Source organism: Ursus americanus, chromosome 6 (assembly GCF_024610735.1).
Source record: "Ursus americanus isolate L20-20 chromosome 6, mUrsAme1.1.p, whole genome shotgun sequence".
NCBI lineage: Eukaryota > Metazoa > Chordata > Mammalia > Carnivora > Ursidae > Ursus > Ursus americanus.
Window position 1 is genome coordinate 20,059,163 of NC_142132.1, and position 16,438 is coordinate 20,075,600.

Sequence of the window (16,438 nt, forward strand, 5' to 3'; positions counted from 1 at the left end):
GTCTTATCCTTGCTTGTCCAGCCTAGAATTTCCATAGTCTCCTGACCCGGACCAGCATGGCCTGTGTCTCTGACTTCTGTTGACCTGATCCACACCCCTGGACTTATTTATATATGTCACACCAGGTGCGTTCCATTCATGCCTTCCTTTGTTTCTTTCCCACCTGTGGCCACCATGTTTTACTCTGGCCTGGAATGCCCTGTACCAGGATGATAGACACAGAGGATCTAGGGGTAAAGAAGAACAATAGAAAACCCTGAATTTAGAGCTATATTTTACTTACAGGAAGTAAAACACAAGTTAGTGCTGTGGAAATTAAATTGTTGTTCAGTCCCTCCTGCCCTTTCTTTTAAGGGTCCGTATAGTTTCCATATATAACACAAGAAAAAGAAAACCTAACAAATGAGAAGACAGGGCCTCACTTTGTACTTAAAATAAAAAAAAAAAAAGGCTCCATCAACACCTAAGCCTAAGTGTCTGCCAATTCTGCATGATGTTTATGAAATACATAATAGCTGAAAAGAGTTCAAATTCTCACAAAGAAGCATTTTTGTCATCCAAACACATGTTTCTCCAGAGTTCTTTCTCTGCTTCGAGATTTAAAAATCTGTTCAGGGCACGCATACAAAAAAAAAAGAAATAATTACCATGTTAAGATGGTAATTTGGAAGGAGTTCCGCGGAACAGCTTCAGCTGTATAATTGAAGAGCTGCTTCTCATACATTCGCATGGGGCCTCTGAACTCCGAGTGCAAGTCACGGCCAATTTCTGAGATGAGGTCTGGTAATGTTTCAAAGCAAAGACTAGGATACATTTTTCATCACAGAAATGAAGTGGGGTTGCATTTCCCTCTCACTCCTGCATTTTCCCTTCTCTCCTCTGCTTCTGGGGACTGTGCTGCCTGGAAGCCATTACTCAGAGTCGCTCCATCAGCCAAGGCGCAGATGTTGCACGAGCACCTACTGCGCCCCCAGCGCTGCTGAGTTGGGAGGCAGGCTGGTCCGCTCTACTTGCAGCATCGGCTGGCAGGTCACCTGGGGAGGCTTACATTTCCTTGAGACCATGAGGGAGGATCTGGATCTTTCTTTTGCTTCAAGGCTATCATAGAGAACAGTGTGCCCTGTGCAAGCTTTAAATCAAGACAAAGGCCCACCAGGTGACTGACGTGCTCCCTCAGCTTAGGTCAGAGCCCAGACCTGGGCTGTACTTTGCTCCAGGCAGAGGCTTTTCTTTGTCAGCATCTTTGATATCTTGGAAGGATTAGGGCTCCTTTTGGGTGCAAGAAACAGCCTGGGTTACAGCAGCATTAAATATCTTACAAGCAAGGCGTGTAGAGGTGGGTGGGTCCAGCGTCATTGAGCCACAGCTCCTTTTCATCATCTCAGCCCGAGTTCTTCCTGTCCCAGCTCCTTGGCATGCTGGCCTTGTCCATCAGGCCATTGATCCCATGGTCATGTGCTGGTATGACGACATGTTTCTAAAAAAATTGGATTCTCCGTTCCCATGTATTTCTTTCTAATAGCAGACACTTTTCTTGGGAAAGCCTCCCTTTTGCCTGTTTGGTCCACACTTAACCCAATCCCTGGAAAGAACCATTATGGCTGTTATTTAGCTGAAACCAACCAGTGCGTGCTCTCTCAATCACAGGCAGAGGGATGAACACTCCGCATCGATTCTTGAGCAGGCAGACAAGCAGGTTGATGATTCTTTTGGGACTCAGTTTTCTTACTACTTTACCTACTGATACATAACACCTTTCCTCTATGCAGTGGTGAGAAATTGAATTCAACAAGTATTTACTATGGGTCTGCTACTATTGAGCACTGTGCTGGTTCCTATAAGGTGTGAAGAGGTAACCAACACATTCTTTTAATCCTTAGGCTGTTTATAATCTTGTGAAGACCCTAAGATAATTCATATTATGTAAGATGAGGCATATTATATTAAAAGCCACGTGAGAGTTTAAGCTACTTTGGTAATTGTACTTGGTCAGGATTCGAACCAGTTCATCCCGGGCTGGTCCTTTAAGTAAATACCTGCTCCTCATGGCCAGTTTAAATCTGGGATATTAACGAGGGGGTTGGGGGTGGGGTTAGGCCAGCTCTCATCAGTGGATGAGTGCTAGGGCAGCTTCAAGAGGGAAAAGAACCACCATTTATTGAGAACAAGTTACAGGCCAAATCTTTTCATATGCTTTACCTCATTTAATCAAATTAGAGGCAGTTATTATTATCGCACAGTGGCAAGTGAGGCAACATTCAGAAACGGTAAGTAGCTCACCCAAATTACCATGAGGCCATCTCAGGCTATTTGGAACCAAGATCAGGATTTCTCTTTTGGAGATGGTGAGTTTTCTAGCTCTTAGAGACAGAATAATCTAAGTCCCTCCCAGGGACTTAGGAAAGAAGCATATTGATGATTAGCAGGAATGTCTAAAAGTAATCAGCCAGAATGCTAGAAAAAACAGAGTATATGCTTTAGTTTTTACATTAAGTCACTACGATCTATATTTATTTTATTTTTTAATTTATTATTTTTAAAAGATTTTATTTATTTGTTTGAGAGAGAGAGAGAGCGAGAGTGAGAGAGATTGAGAGAATGAGTGGAGGGAGGGGCAGAGGGAGAAACAGACTCCTTGCCCCGAAGAGGGATTCAATCCCAGGAACCTGGGATTGTGACCTGAGCTGAAGGCAAATGCTTAACCAACTGAGCCTCCCAGGGACCCATATTTTAGTCCTCTCTTCCTTCCCTCAAAGATTTAAGATTCCAGCTGTGATTTCAGACCAAATAATAAAAAGAATGTGGAAAGAAGGTAAGGCTTTGTCGAGGAAATGAGCATTGTCTGCTCTACGAATTCTCTTCTTTATCTGTCTTCTCTTTCTTTGCCTGTGGAGGTTGGATGCCAAATCTGAGATTCTGAACAATGGTGTTCAACTGTGATCCAGGACAGAGGCGGTTAGGATCAGTGAGCAGGAAAGGGGGAGGGTGTCGCAGACGCAAAATGAGGAGCCTAGCTAGCCCTTGGAAGAGCGACATCTGAACCAACGCTTCCATCCCCGTGTATTTCCCGTGTATCCTAGACAACTGGCTTTTGTTCTTGTCCGCAGGTTGTGCTTTTCATATGAACATTTGTTGTAAAACACTGAAAATATGAGCATCATGGAAGGATAGAAAAGAAATTAACTGAAAAAAGGAAGTACTATAAAAGTTAGAAGTACTGAAAAAACCACAAAGATTTTGCTTTGTAAAATTTAAAATCTTCATGTAATTACAAGGCAGCCTGGGAAAAATAGTTCCAGTAAGTATGTCAAAAGATGAGTATACTTACATTCTAAGAGCTTATACGATCAGATAAATTACTAAGACCTCGATAAGTAATATGATTAAAACATTCAAAAGAGGATATTAAATTGTTAAACAAACATGTAAAAAGAATGCTCAGCTTTTAAAAAGTGCTAATTAAAGCGATCGGGAAATATCACTTTCACCCATCAACTCGCCAAGATCTTTTCTTTGTTTGTTTGTTTAAATAAATGAAAATGACCAGTGTTGGCAGGGATGCAGCTGGCACTCACCCCTTGCTGAGTCTACCCCTCTTAAGAAAGCTCTTGGATGATTTGGAGCCAAGTGTTAAACGTGTCCAAACTCTTTGACTTACTAGTATGCTAATTAAGACATCAAGTCTAAAAAGAAAAAAAAAGCCCTAAGTATGGGATGATGTTTAAGCAAAATGGTATTTTCGGCCCACATTTTCAAATTTAGAAATTTGTTTAAGTAGAGGATATCTGATAAATAATGTGAAAGAAGTTCTTAGGGGACATATGTTATTCTTGTCATGCTAAAATAGTAACTAAACACAAGGAATAGAGATCTAAGCCCTCACCTCAGGATTCGGCCTTGTTCCAGGAGCTTGCTGGCCAGTTGACTGGGGGGACATACACTGGCATGATTTTGAGAGTAACAGGAAAGCAAAGGGTCAATAAGAGGAGGTGTGACGGAGTGGATGCATGTCACCTATGGGGACACAGCAGGGACACAACTTAGCATAACTGGCATTAGTCATGAGTTTTTCTTCCCTCATTTATTTGATTTTTACATTAGAGAACCAAGGCAAGTTTGGTGCAGAAAAATTGGAAAATGCCGAAAAAGTAAAGACTACTTGCACTTCTCCAGACCACAGTTCACCTCTTGGCGAGTCTTTTTTTCTTTAGCAATGATATGTAGGATTAGGGATGTATGGGACCTGAGAAAGAGCTGCTGGGGATTCACGGGAGTAAGAGCAAGTGGGTCTTTTAAAAATACGGCGCTCGGTCAGACTTTGGACCACTGAAGCTCAAGGCGCTATGCGTTCCAGGTTTCTCATCTGTGCAAGGGAACGTTGAGACCAGTCATGCTGACTTCCTCGCAGGGTTATTGAGGGGATTCAATAACATAAGAACGTGTATCAATTTGGTGGGGCCGCCATAACAAGACACCACAGATGGGGTGGCCTAAGCAACAGAAATTTATTTCCTCACAGTTCTGGAGGCTGGGAGTCCGAAGTCAAGGTGTGGTAGTTTTGTTCTCCTTCGTGGTCTCCCTCCTTGCCTGCAGATGGCTACCTCCTTGCTGTGTCCTCACATGGTCATCCCTTGGTCTGTGTTGCCTAGGACCTAACCTCTTTATAGAAGGACATCAGTCATAGTAGATTAAGGTCCACTTCATTTTAAATTAATTGCTTCCTTAAAGGCCCTATGTCCAAATGCATTCACATCTGAGGTACTGGGTTCAGCACTTCAACACATGAATTTTGTGGGGGTATAACTTAGTCCATGACAATTATATATACATTTAGCCTCCTGCCTGCCTCACAAAAGGACTTTTTAATTGGCTATTATTTTTATTAGATAGAACCATGCTTTTCTACCATAAGACATTTTATTGCACTTGTGGAAGTTCATTTTCCTTTTTATAAGCAGCAGAATTCCTGCCATGTGGCACATTCTTTTACCTTTGGGAGACCCTGGATTGAGCAGATTTATTTAATGCTACCACATTTCAGTTAGCATCTATTAATTAACATCTAAAGAATTTATGTATGGCGGAAAATTCCTGGGAAGCACTGAGCTGTACTTGTAATACAGATTGAAAGCTAGAGACAAAAACAAAAACAAAAACAAAGCATCTGTACTTGGTTATGATAAGTGTTTAATTTCTAATTGGTTGCCACTGAAGACACAATACTCTAATGGAAAGAGAGAAAGTATATGCTTAGCCTTTTCTGCTGCCTGCCCTAGCTTTCTACTTCCTCCCTCCCCTTTCGGTTTGAGGAAGCTGGTCATCTATAAAATGCATGTCAAAGGGACTCCTTAAAGAGCAGTCAGCATCTCTCTAAATCTACTTACACACGCCTTTCTTGCAGTAGTCAAATATAATTGAATTCATTTTAACGTCTTTCCTCTCTAGTCTCTGCTGATCCAAAGATTCTATTTCAGAGGGGTGGGAGGGGGAAATTATTAATCAGATTATTTGCACATGTCAATCATTTTTAAAAATCGACTCATTTCACAGACGAACAATAGGAATTACTGAATACATCCCTTCAACTAATGCTCTCAGTGTCATTTATCAGATAAATAAAGTGGAAACCTGATATTCTCTCTCTTTTAATATATAAGTAACCATAGGGATATAAGTTAATTTGCTGTGGGCTGTGTTTAATAATTATAAATTGTTAAAAGCTCAGTATTTTGTTGGTTTGAGGTTAAGGTCTAATGGTTTCGTTTTTTTCTATTGTTTTGGGCCGCGATGCTTAGTTTGAGTCTGCCTTGCCATTAGCTATCTGTAATCACTTCTGGTCATGGGGGGGAGTAACGGGCGCAAACTCTACATCTGAACAGTTGGATGCTGGTGAGGGGTGCATGCTGGTCTATGGACCGTGTGCTCTCTTCTGATGACTCCCGATCACTTGTCCGAGTAACTTGTGCTTACGGTGTTTGAATGGTTGCCTGGTGCCTTCAGTGAATGTGCTGACATTTGCTCCCTCTCTGTAATGCCTGATAAAAGAAATGTAACCCTTGCTCTCGTTCCTAGCACACTTCCCATTAAAGAATAGTTTAGTCCTTGAAGTAAGCGTGACCTTATTCTTGTTTATAAACACAGCTACTTTATTTTTTATTTTATTTTATTTTATTTTATTTTATTATTATTATTTTTTTAATGATTTTTTATTATATTATGTTAGTCACCGTACAGTACATCCCCGGTTTCCGATGTAAGGCTCCATGATTCATTAGTTCTGTATAACACCCAGTGCACCATGCAATACGTGCCCTCTTTACTACCCATCACCGGTCTATCCCATTCCCCCACCCCCCTCCCCTCTGAAGTCCTCAGTTTGTTTCTCATAGTCCATAGTCTCTCAAAAACACAGCTACTTTAAACCACAACTGATAGCCGCATCTCTCATGGCACCATTATCTTTCACACTAGGCAAAGCCTTTCTCTTCGCTTAAATAAAGACAAACACCTTTTAACCTTAGAGCTGACAGCTACCTGACAGTGAAAACCAATTGTAACCAGTTGTCTGTGGCTAATACACCAGGGGTAAGTCATTTTAGATCTGAAGTAGTACATTAAAATTTGTAAAGGGGGAGGGGGAGAGGGACAGAGAGGGAAAGAGAGAGAGAAAGAGAGACAGAGAGAGAGAGACTGCCTGATGCCATTTGTGTCCTGTGCTGTAACAAACTGAGGGAAGATTCAAGCTGCCCCCAGCAGTGATGGCTCCCAGATGAAGTGGGCGGAGGCTGTGTGTGTGCTTGGCGGGTGGATGCAGAGGCCAAGGGAGGACAGGGCACTTGCAACATTAAGATAATTGAACACCCAAGGTGTTTGACACTGTGGATTATTGACCCTCTCTTCATTCATTCAGTGACTATAACTGGTTGCACTGTGGCGGTTTTGTGACAGAACAGCAAGTCAGAGGAGAACATGGCCGCCATAAGGCTGGTGTTCAGAGAGAGACTAATAAACAGACACAGGTAGAATAACCTGCAGATCTCAAATTGAAAGAGGCTGAATGCATTGAAAATGACCTGATCTTTCCTCTGCCTTCCAACTCTAGACGAGAAAGATATTTTTTCAGGGAAAAGGGATCAGACCATTTTAAAATGTATTCTCCCTACCCCAGACATGTGCTTTTTCTCTCATCTCTCTCTGTCTCTCCATCTCTCCCTTCCTCTGTCTTTCTCTCTCTCTCTGCACCCCCCTTCCTCTTATACACTAGAACAATAATTCCTAGACAGCTGAATTTTACAACAGCAACATTTAAAAAAACACAATAATTTGAGGGGTCTGTATTGAATTGCCAACATTTTTGCCATGGTTTTATGTGTATGTGTGTATACATTTTATAAATGTACACATATTTCCATCTATTATATATATTATAGATAGTGATCTACTCTTAAAGTTAGATAACACTTGAGGGGTTAGTATGTGACTAAGTCATTACATTCAGTCTGCACAACACTTATGATGTAGGTACTCTTAATATTCCCATTTTACAGATATGAAGCGGAAGCTCAAAGAGGCTATGTACGCCACGCAAATAACCCAACTGCTGGGTGACAGAGCCAGAGATTGGACTCCTGACCATTCAACACTTGAACTCTCAGCACCGCCATTCTCTTTACAAGAGAAAACAAACAACAAACAAAACCCTACAAAATTTGCATCACCAAAAATGGGGGAAAGACATAATTCCAGAAATTCTAAAGTTATCTTTATGAAAAACTCACTTGTTCTTATTTTTCTTATTTCACTGTGGACTGGAGAAAGCTTTGTCAAAGGCCTGTTATGGCCCGCTGACTTGCACTCAGGAATCCTGGCTCCAAGTCTTCAGCAACAGAAAAGTTTTAAATCCACAGCCCAGGTGACTTTCTAGAGAGTTTAGATCAAGAGCATGAGTGTTAGCCATTTTAAGAGTATACATGATTCATCATCAGACTATGGACTCTGAGAAACAAACTGAGGGCCTTGGGGGGGGGGAATGGGATAGACTGGTGATGGGTAGTAAGGAGGGCACGTATTGCATGGTGCACTGGGTGTTATACGCAACTAATGAATCATCGAACTTTACATCAGAAACCAGGGATGTACTGTATGGTGACTAACATGATACAATAAAAAAAAATTTTTAAAAAGAGTATACATGATTCATTTTGTGAATGATCTTCAAATGCATTTACAAAATACCTCAATTTTAACCCCCCACCAGGTGCCGGAAAATATGTAGAATTAGGAGACTGAGAAATAATCCTCAGGTGAGGAGAGGTCCTTACCACAGAGTCCAAGACCTTCGGGGGTTTGGGAATCCTTTGGAATGGACTGTAAAATTTTGCCAGCTTGGGCAATGAATGCTACATCTTCCCCACTCCTTGGAGAGACAGTCTTCCCAAGCATTCTTAGTCATTTTTATAACCCCAAAGAACTAAAAAATCAATGCTCTAGTTTCAGTTACTAACTTAGGGTACTGAGCAAGTTGCTTGACTATTTAGTACCTCAGTTTCTCCAACTGTCAAATCAGAATAATTTAATTCCTGAAAAAATGTATATAGGTCAAGATTTTGTAAATTGATTTGAAATTAACTTAAAACTATGGTAATTTAAAGGAATCCTGGATTGAATCCTTTTGAAAACTGAATCCAGTCCTTTACTTTAAAGGCTAATTATATCCAAGAATCTATTCTGAAGCTCAGATTTTTGCATACTGGATTTCCTAATGTGAGACAAATCTGTATCCTAAAAACTCACATCATGGTTGGGGGAAGGTATCATCATCCCAGGAAATGCTTTCAGTTTTTAAAAATTATGGCTTATGGTTGAGGGAAACACATTTTTGTTTGTTTACTTCTCTAAATTTGAATATTTAAAACTTAAACGTATTGAATACTAATGAGATAAAGTATGTGTTCCCGCTCCTTCTCTCTTCTGAAAGAACTTGTACAGTTTAGTCTGCAGTTCTCCTGGATCAGTCCCATTTCCCTGTCATTAGATGCTCTCTTCTGATGTCTTATATGTTCCCCCTTCTCAAATATTTAGTATTCTATACTCACTGCTTCCTGAAAATTGTTATTTCTGTTTGCTCCCAAAAGCCAATACACCTCTAAATTAAGAATAAATGAAAACAGTAAATATTTCATTTCTGCCAATCATGTGGATGGGAGATAGGATGGATGGGAGATGAAGTGAGCTCATGAATACCTGAAATGATACACAATCACTTCCAGGTAGATTAGGAAACTGTGGCAGGGGTTGTTTTAAATCAGAGCTGCTCTCAGGGAGACAGACAACCCTAGGTGATGCCCGTAGGCATCAAAATATTTCTACTTCTTAGAAATTCCAAAAGGTGTGACTTTCTCTCTTAAAGAGGTAGATCTAGGGGCCCAGTGGGTGCTGAAGGAGCTCACTGTCTTTATTGCTTTCTCCTAACCTCTGGCCCATGCAAGGTGCAGCACACACATTGAGCCACATCTTGTGCTCAGATGGTAATTAAGAGCAACACCCATGGCGTGTTCAGTAATGTGACTGTATTGACTATGGCCCAATCCCCATGGTGAATTCCTATAAAATATTCATAACTAGATATCATTTAGGAAGAAAATTAACCACCCAGGGAGTGAGTCTTCTTTCATTGGCCTCAATAACCTCCACCTTCTGAAAATAGTAACGGGAAGGTTTAGTCAAGAACAAGACAATGGGGTAAAGGGAATAAAGGAGAAAGTCATCAGGTTTCCTTGAGACAAAACAAGGTTCTAGGAAAAAGCATACCGCTCCCCATGCTCATCATGGGCCATGGGACGACCTCGTTTTCTTTGAGAGATGTTTTGTAGATAGGAAGGAAGATTTTCCTAAAAACTCTGTCAAAAGGCACAGTTACACAGACACCAAACAGATTTTAAATTAATGGAATCCTAGAAAATCAGCATTAGATCAGCCATCATGTGCTATTCTGCCCAACCCCTCCATCATATGTGGATTTCTGCTCTAATCTGACAGGTATCAACAATGCTAGAACATCTCTGGTGATGGGGAGTTCACTGCTTCCATGACTGGCCAGCTCTAACCATTAGGCAGTTATGCCCCTCCTTGAGCAGTTATTAAAGCCTACTTTAGTAGGCAGTGGGAACGCAGCCGTGAATAAAAAAGGTGTGTGGGGGCGCCTGGGTGGCACAGCAGTTAAGCATCTGCCTTCAGCTCAGGGCGTGATCCTGGCGTTGTGGGATCGAGCCCCACATCAGGCTCTTCCACTATGAGCCTGCTTCTTCCTCTCCCACTCCCCCTGCTTGTGTTCCCTCTCTCGCTGGCTGTCTCTATCTCTGTCAAATAAATAAATAAAATCTTTAAAAAAAAAAAAGGTGTGTGGTCCCAACTTCAGGGACCTTAGAATTGAGTGGAAGATAAAATGAAACCAACAACTACAATATTGTATTCTTCCTTACTGAGGTCTCATGCCTGCAAATACCGTTCACTCACACACAGCAAATCTAATCCATCTCCCAAAGGACAAATCCATCTGTTGTCTAAAGACAATGACCATATTTCCTTTTACAAACTAAAAATACTCTTCTACTTTTCTTTCTTCCTCTCTCCCTTTCTCCCTCCCTACTGTGAATTAGATAAACCTCTTGAGTTAGAAGGGGAAACAAACTATACCTTTCAATGTATGCACTGCTGACAAAATATATATATATATATATATTTTTAATAAACAACAAAAATTTATTTCTCACAGTTCTCAAGGCTGCGAAGTCCAAGATCAGTGCCCACAGTCTCTAGTGAAAACTAGCTTCTCTCTCTCTCTTTTTTTTTTTAATGATTTTTTATTATATTATGTTAGTCACCATACAGTACATCCCCGGTTTCCGATGTAAGGCTCGATGATTCATTAGTTGTGTATAACACCCAGTGCACCATGCAATACGTGCCCTCCTTACTACCCATCACCGGTCTATCCCATTCCCCCACCCCCCTCCCCTCTGAGGTCCTCAGTTTGTTTCTCATAGTCCATAGTCTCTCATGTTTCATTCCCCCTTCTGATTACCCCCCTTTCTTTATCCCTTTCTTCCCCTACTGATCATTCTAGTTCTTAGGTTCCATAGATGAGAGAAATCATATGATAGTTGTCTTCCTCTGCTTGACTTATTTCACTTACTGCTGACAAAATATTAGAGATTATATACACAAAGACAAGCAGGCCAATGCTTTCTCTTATTTTTCTTGCCTTCTGAAAGTAAAACACAATTCAGTATGTGAGGAACAGAAGGTGAAGTTACTCTTGTGTAAAGACGTTCTACCTTAAGTCTTACAGGAAAATTTGGGTCCCTCTTCCACACCTCCCCTCAACCATTTATTATACTTTTCATATCCTCAAACTTTTTAATAAGAAATATAAAACCTAACAAAGTAACCTAAACAAATTAAATGGAACCTATTTTTTTCACATGCAAAATGGATTTCAGTTTTGCTTATGGAGGTCTTACGTTTCATTATTATTAAAAATGTCATCAATGTTTTGCCTGCTGGGAGCACAGATTTTTCTATTTTTCAATCTTACTCAAAACCCCTTACTGCATATTTTATGAGTTATAGCAGCTTTTAGTTATTCCTTTTAAAAATTACAAACTCCAAAGCCTAGGTTGGCATTCTGCTAAGTGGTCTTGGCACATGTAATGTTGTTGAACATTTACAGAAAGAAATGTAATAAAAGAAACATTTGTGGGATGAATATATACTTGGGTAACCTTTAGAAACAGAAATTAGGCTGTATTGAGGGAGCACACTGAGTTCCTCCACATACTAATTTCATAAGACGTTCTTCCAACCTGGGTGGCTTAGATCACAGGCTACACCATCATCTCACTTCCCTCTTTTGCCAATTTTGGGAAATTTATAATTAGAGCCATGTAAAGAACTGAAATTGGGTAGGTTTCTTTGGAGTCTCCTGTTTTCTCTTTGCCTTGCGCACTAGGGTGCTGTGAGCTTCTTGAACTTACGGTGTGTGTACATTGTAAACTATTTTTATCTTTGTAGTTGGGAACAACGTAGAGTGTTCATGGAAAATGGAGCAAAAAAGCTATGAGAAGTAGTTGAGTTGGAGAATATTAGGATTTTAGGAATTCATTTTTAAAGATTTTCTTTCCCCCAAGAAGATATTTCCAGAAAGTCTGGAGAGGGTGATTATGAGAATAAAATGGGATAAGCCTTGGGAAATGCTTAGCATAGTGCCTGGCACCTCAAAAATGCTCAATGAATGTTAATTACTGTTCTTATTAGGTTGGAAACGTACACGTCTTGAGTGTCATTCTTTGTAAACCCCTCAAAGGGATTTGGGAAGCAACTTTTTAAGGGGGCCTTAACTGCAACAGGAAACTTGCAGGAAAGAACACCTCATATGCTTGCATCTAGGATCTAGGATCAAGAGCAATGTCCAAGAACCAATAATAGTGACCTGAGGTGAGCTGGTGACACTCGGCAGTAAAAAGGAATGTGAATTTGATGAGGATTTGACCACTCCCTGTCTGTTATATCTTGAGATAGCTTTGCTCAAAATCAAACTTCAGAGGGCAATAAACCTCATGACCTCTCCAAATCAATTTGGTTTTTGGCTTCCTCCAAACAGATCACCTTGGAGAAAATGATGCAGCTCTGTGGGGGTCAGAGTAGTAGACCTTCAGGGTCATGAGAGAGAGCCACAACTTAGGCTCAACAGTGTCTGTGTTCTTTTTTTCTTACCCCTCAGGACCCCATCTCAGTGCCATGGCCTACCCGAGGAAAGGAGTTCCCTCTTATCATCCCCATCCCCACCCATACACACACCAAAGGTTGTTTTCACATGATGCTGTACTCATGTGTATGCTGGCTCTTTCTAGCAAAGCTGGAATGGAGGAACTTTTCCTTTTACTTCCGTCCCTCACTTCTTCCATTGCCCTCCTCATTTTCCCTGGTGCTACTTTTTGAAAGCCCTAAACTATTCTCTCACATTGTTCCCAATCTCCCAACTAGGGAAAGCTGTTTGGGCAACCCAACTCAACTATTGTGATTTCATCCCTTTTGGGACAATCCTCAGCTAAGATAATGTTGCCTCAAACTCTGGAACTGAAGGTGATTTTATTTGATATAAAGACATACACATTAATAACAATAACCATAAAAACAAATATTCAATGAGATTTATTGTGTACTAGATATGGCTCCAAACGTTTTTCTATGTGTTCCTTTCATTTAATTCTCATACCCTAAAATTTTGACCCAGAGAGTTTATTTCTTTAACATTCTACATCATTCCAGGGTGGAATTGACATAAAGATTATTCCTACTCTTGAGAGGTGGGTTACAAGTTTAATTTTCAGCTTTCTACTAGTTAATGTAAAGAGATTCTGAACCACTGTGATGTTTTATCTTCCCTCTATTGTTTTTTTTTTTCCTGAAATGCCTACAGCCCTACAGAATGGACTGTAGTGGCTTGACTCTTTGCATTTTTATCTAAACAGCTAAGGGTGGGTAGCACTCAAAAGAGAGGCAGTATCTTAAAGATACCCCCTTGCCTATAACAGGCCATGCTGGAGACAAGTGGGAATTCAAAGCAATAACTAGGCCAGTATAATATGAAAGTAGGAGGTATGGGGCAGCTGAGTTTTGGGTCCACCAGGAGTCCAAATGTCAAAGCTGGTTGTGACAAGGCCTCCTGAACAGCAGCTCTGGCTACGGAGCATGCTATGAAAAGAGCAGGTGAACACCCACCAGACATCACAGCTACATCTGTGCACACAGATGGCGACACCATCAACAGCATCATCCTCAAACATGAAGGCAGTGACAGATGCTTCACAAACAAGTATCAACCCCAGACTAATGGCTTTCTTGAATCCAGAGCAGAGAAGAATAATGATCAAATTCGCTAGCCACATTTTTATTTGTCAAAACTAATCCTTTTTAGTGGTGAGATGATCTGGCTTAGTTAAACCCACAAGTGTCTATTATTAAATTAAAATGCGTGGGTGTTCCCACATTTGTGTATAAACCTTATGCATTTTATCATCTCACAGCAGAAGTCCACTTACGTTACGTTTCTGTAATTAACCCAGACATAAGATGAATGTTGCAGAAGTCAACGCAGATCCCTTACTCATTAATTTACTCAGTAGTTTCTCTTCTCAATTCATCAATTCACTGAATGTTCTACTCTTGTATAGATATGAACCACACTTTTATCTTTAATGACAACATTATATGAGCCCCAGACCAGTGTTGAACAGGATAATCTATCTTTGAATCAAACTATTGAAAGTAACTCAGATCGTCCAGCCCTAGAAATATAAAAACAAAGTAAATCTGTTGGAGACGCTGGGATCTATTCTATGTCTTTATTAAGTAGTGTTTTAAGTGTTTCAGGCAATGTTCATATCCTGGTACAGCTGGTGCTTCTCTTTGTATGTTTTCAAAAGCAAAGCTCCTGTCACATTGCTGGCTGGTTCTCCTTTGAAGCATAAATGTTGCATTCACCACCTCCTGTAGAGTTTCTGATATCTCTGCTTTTCCTGGAGATGTATTTCTTTTCAGGGGCAAAGAAAAGTAAATCTCCGTAGTTGAGTATTAGCAGTGATCAAAGAACAGAGGGTCCAGAGATCGTGGCAAGCAGGGAGTCTCGTTCTGGAGGGCCCCGTAGACTGGCCCCTTGCCAGTCTTTCCCCTTAGTGTTGTTGGCACAACTGTGAGTGAATTTCCTTGTCTGCCTTCATTTCCATTAAGAAAATATAGTACTGTATGGCGGCTAACATAATATAATAAAACATTAAAAAATAAAAAAGGAAATAAATCAATTAAATCTAAACATAAAAATAACTTTGAAAATTAAAAAAAAGAGAAAATATAGTCTAGGTATAATGCTGATGGTTGAATTCTGGCTTACTTGCAAACACAAAAAGCCAATGTCATTGGATAGTGAGGCTATGCAGGTATTAACTTCAACCATTATCCTGGAGGCGAGTCTATTCCCTCCCTCTCTGAGTTCAACACCAACAGGACCCCCACTGCTTTGCATATAAATATAATACTATAATATTTCTGTGAGACAGAAATCCCAGAAAGATATGATGTAATTTCTGCCTGTCCATAAACTTTCCCACTGGACGACACGGAAGTGTGTAAAATTATATTTCTATTTCCTCGCCTTTCCGTTTTAGAGGTGAAATTTATATTCACTGTCAGAGAAGAAAAACCTCTAGAACAAAAAAATATATATGCCCTTTTCTTCTTTTTCCTTTTTTCCTATCTTCATGGCATACATAAAAATTAAGTCCCAGGCTATAGCATAACTTCCCTGCTTTCGTTGCCCTCATGATTTTCTTCCTCAGAATTTACACTTAATATACAAGGGTAGTACTATTCCCTGATAGATACCAACCTGGCATCCTGAGCCTTGGAGATGTGTGTTCTCCCCTCTAATTTTCTGAAATGCCTACAGTTCATTTTCACGGCTGTATTCTTATAATGTGCTCATTGCTCAAATACCTATCTTCCAAGATCACATTTTCGAGATAATGGCCTTGGTCAGAGCAGTTATTTGGTTAATGCCCAGTGCGGTGTCTCAGCTGCTGCAGCCCCGCTGTTTAGATTGTTCAGGCTTTGATTCTCATTATGCAGACCCGTTCTGAGAAAGAAGTGGACAAGGTGGGGCAGAATTTGGAATTATTTATTTTAATGAACTTACCACATTGTGCAACTATCATTATAAATCAGTTTTATTTATTATTTATTTAATTTTTAAGATTTTATTTATTTATTTGGCAGAGAAAGACAGCGAGAGAGGGAACACAAACAAGGGGAGTGTGAGAGGGAGAAGCAGACTTGTGCAGAGCAGGGACCCCGATGCGGGGCTCGATCTCAGGACCCTGGGATCATGACCTAAGCCGAAGGCAGACGCTTAACGGCTGAGCCACCAGGCGCCCCTATAAATCAGTTTTAGAACACTTTCATCATTAATAACAGTGCTAATGCATATTCCCTATGAATCCGCATTCTCATACCCTCTCCCTAGACAATCACTTATCTACTTTCTGTCTTGATAACCTTGCCTTTTCTGGGTATTTTAAATAAGTGGCATCATAAAATATATGGTCTCTTGTGTCTGGTTTTTTTCACTGAGCATATGCTTTTGGGGTTTATCTATGTCATAGCATGTATCTGTAGTGCATTACTTTTAATTGCTGAATAGTGTTCCATTGTATTATGACATTTTTGTCTATCCATTCACCAGTTGTTCGACACTTAGGTTGTTTCCAATTCTGGATGCTTATGAATAATGCTAAGAACATTTGGTTACAAGTCTTTATGGGGACAAATGTTTTCATTTCTCTTGGGTAGTTATGGAACTATTTTTTAAAACAGCTTTATTGTA

General features: G+C 40.3%; 1 long non-coding RNA gene across 2 annotated transcripts in view; it reads left to right on the forward strand.

The window, feature by feature from the left end:
• Window positions 1-16,438, forward strand: part of LOC148109766 (uncharacterized) — a 111,423-nt gene that overhangs the window by 21,234 nt on the left and 73,751 nt on the right. The window lies entirely within an intron of this gene.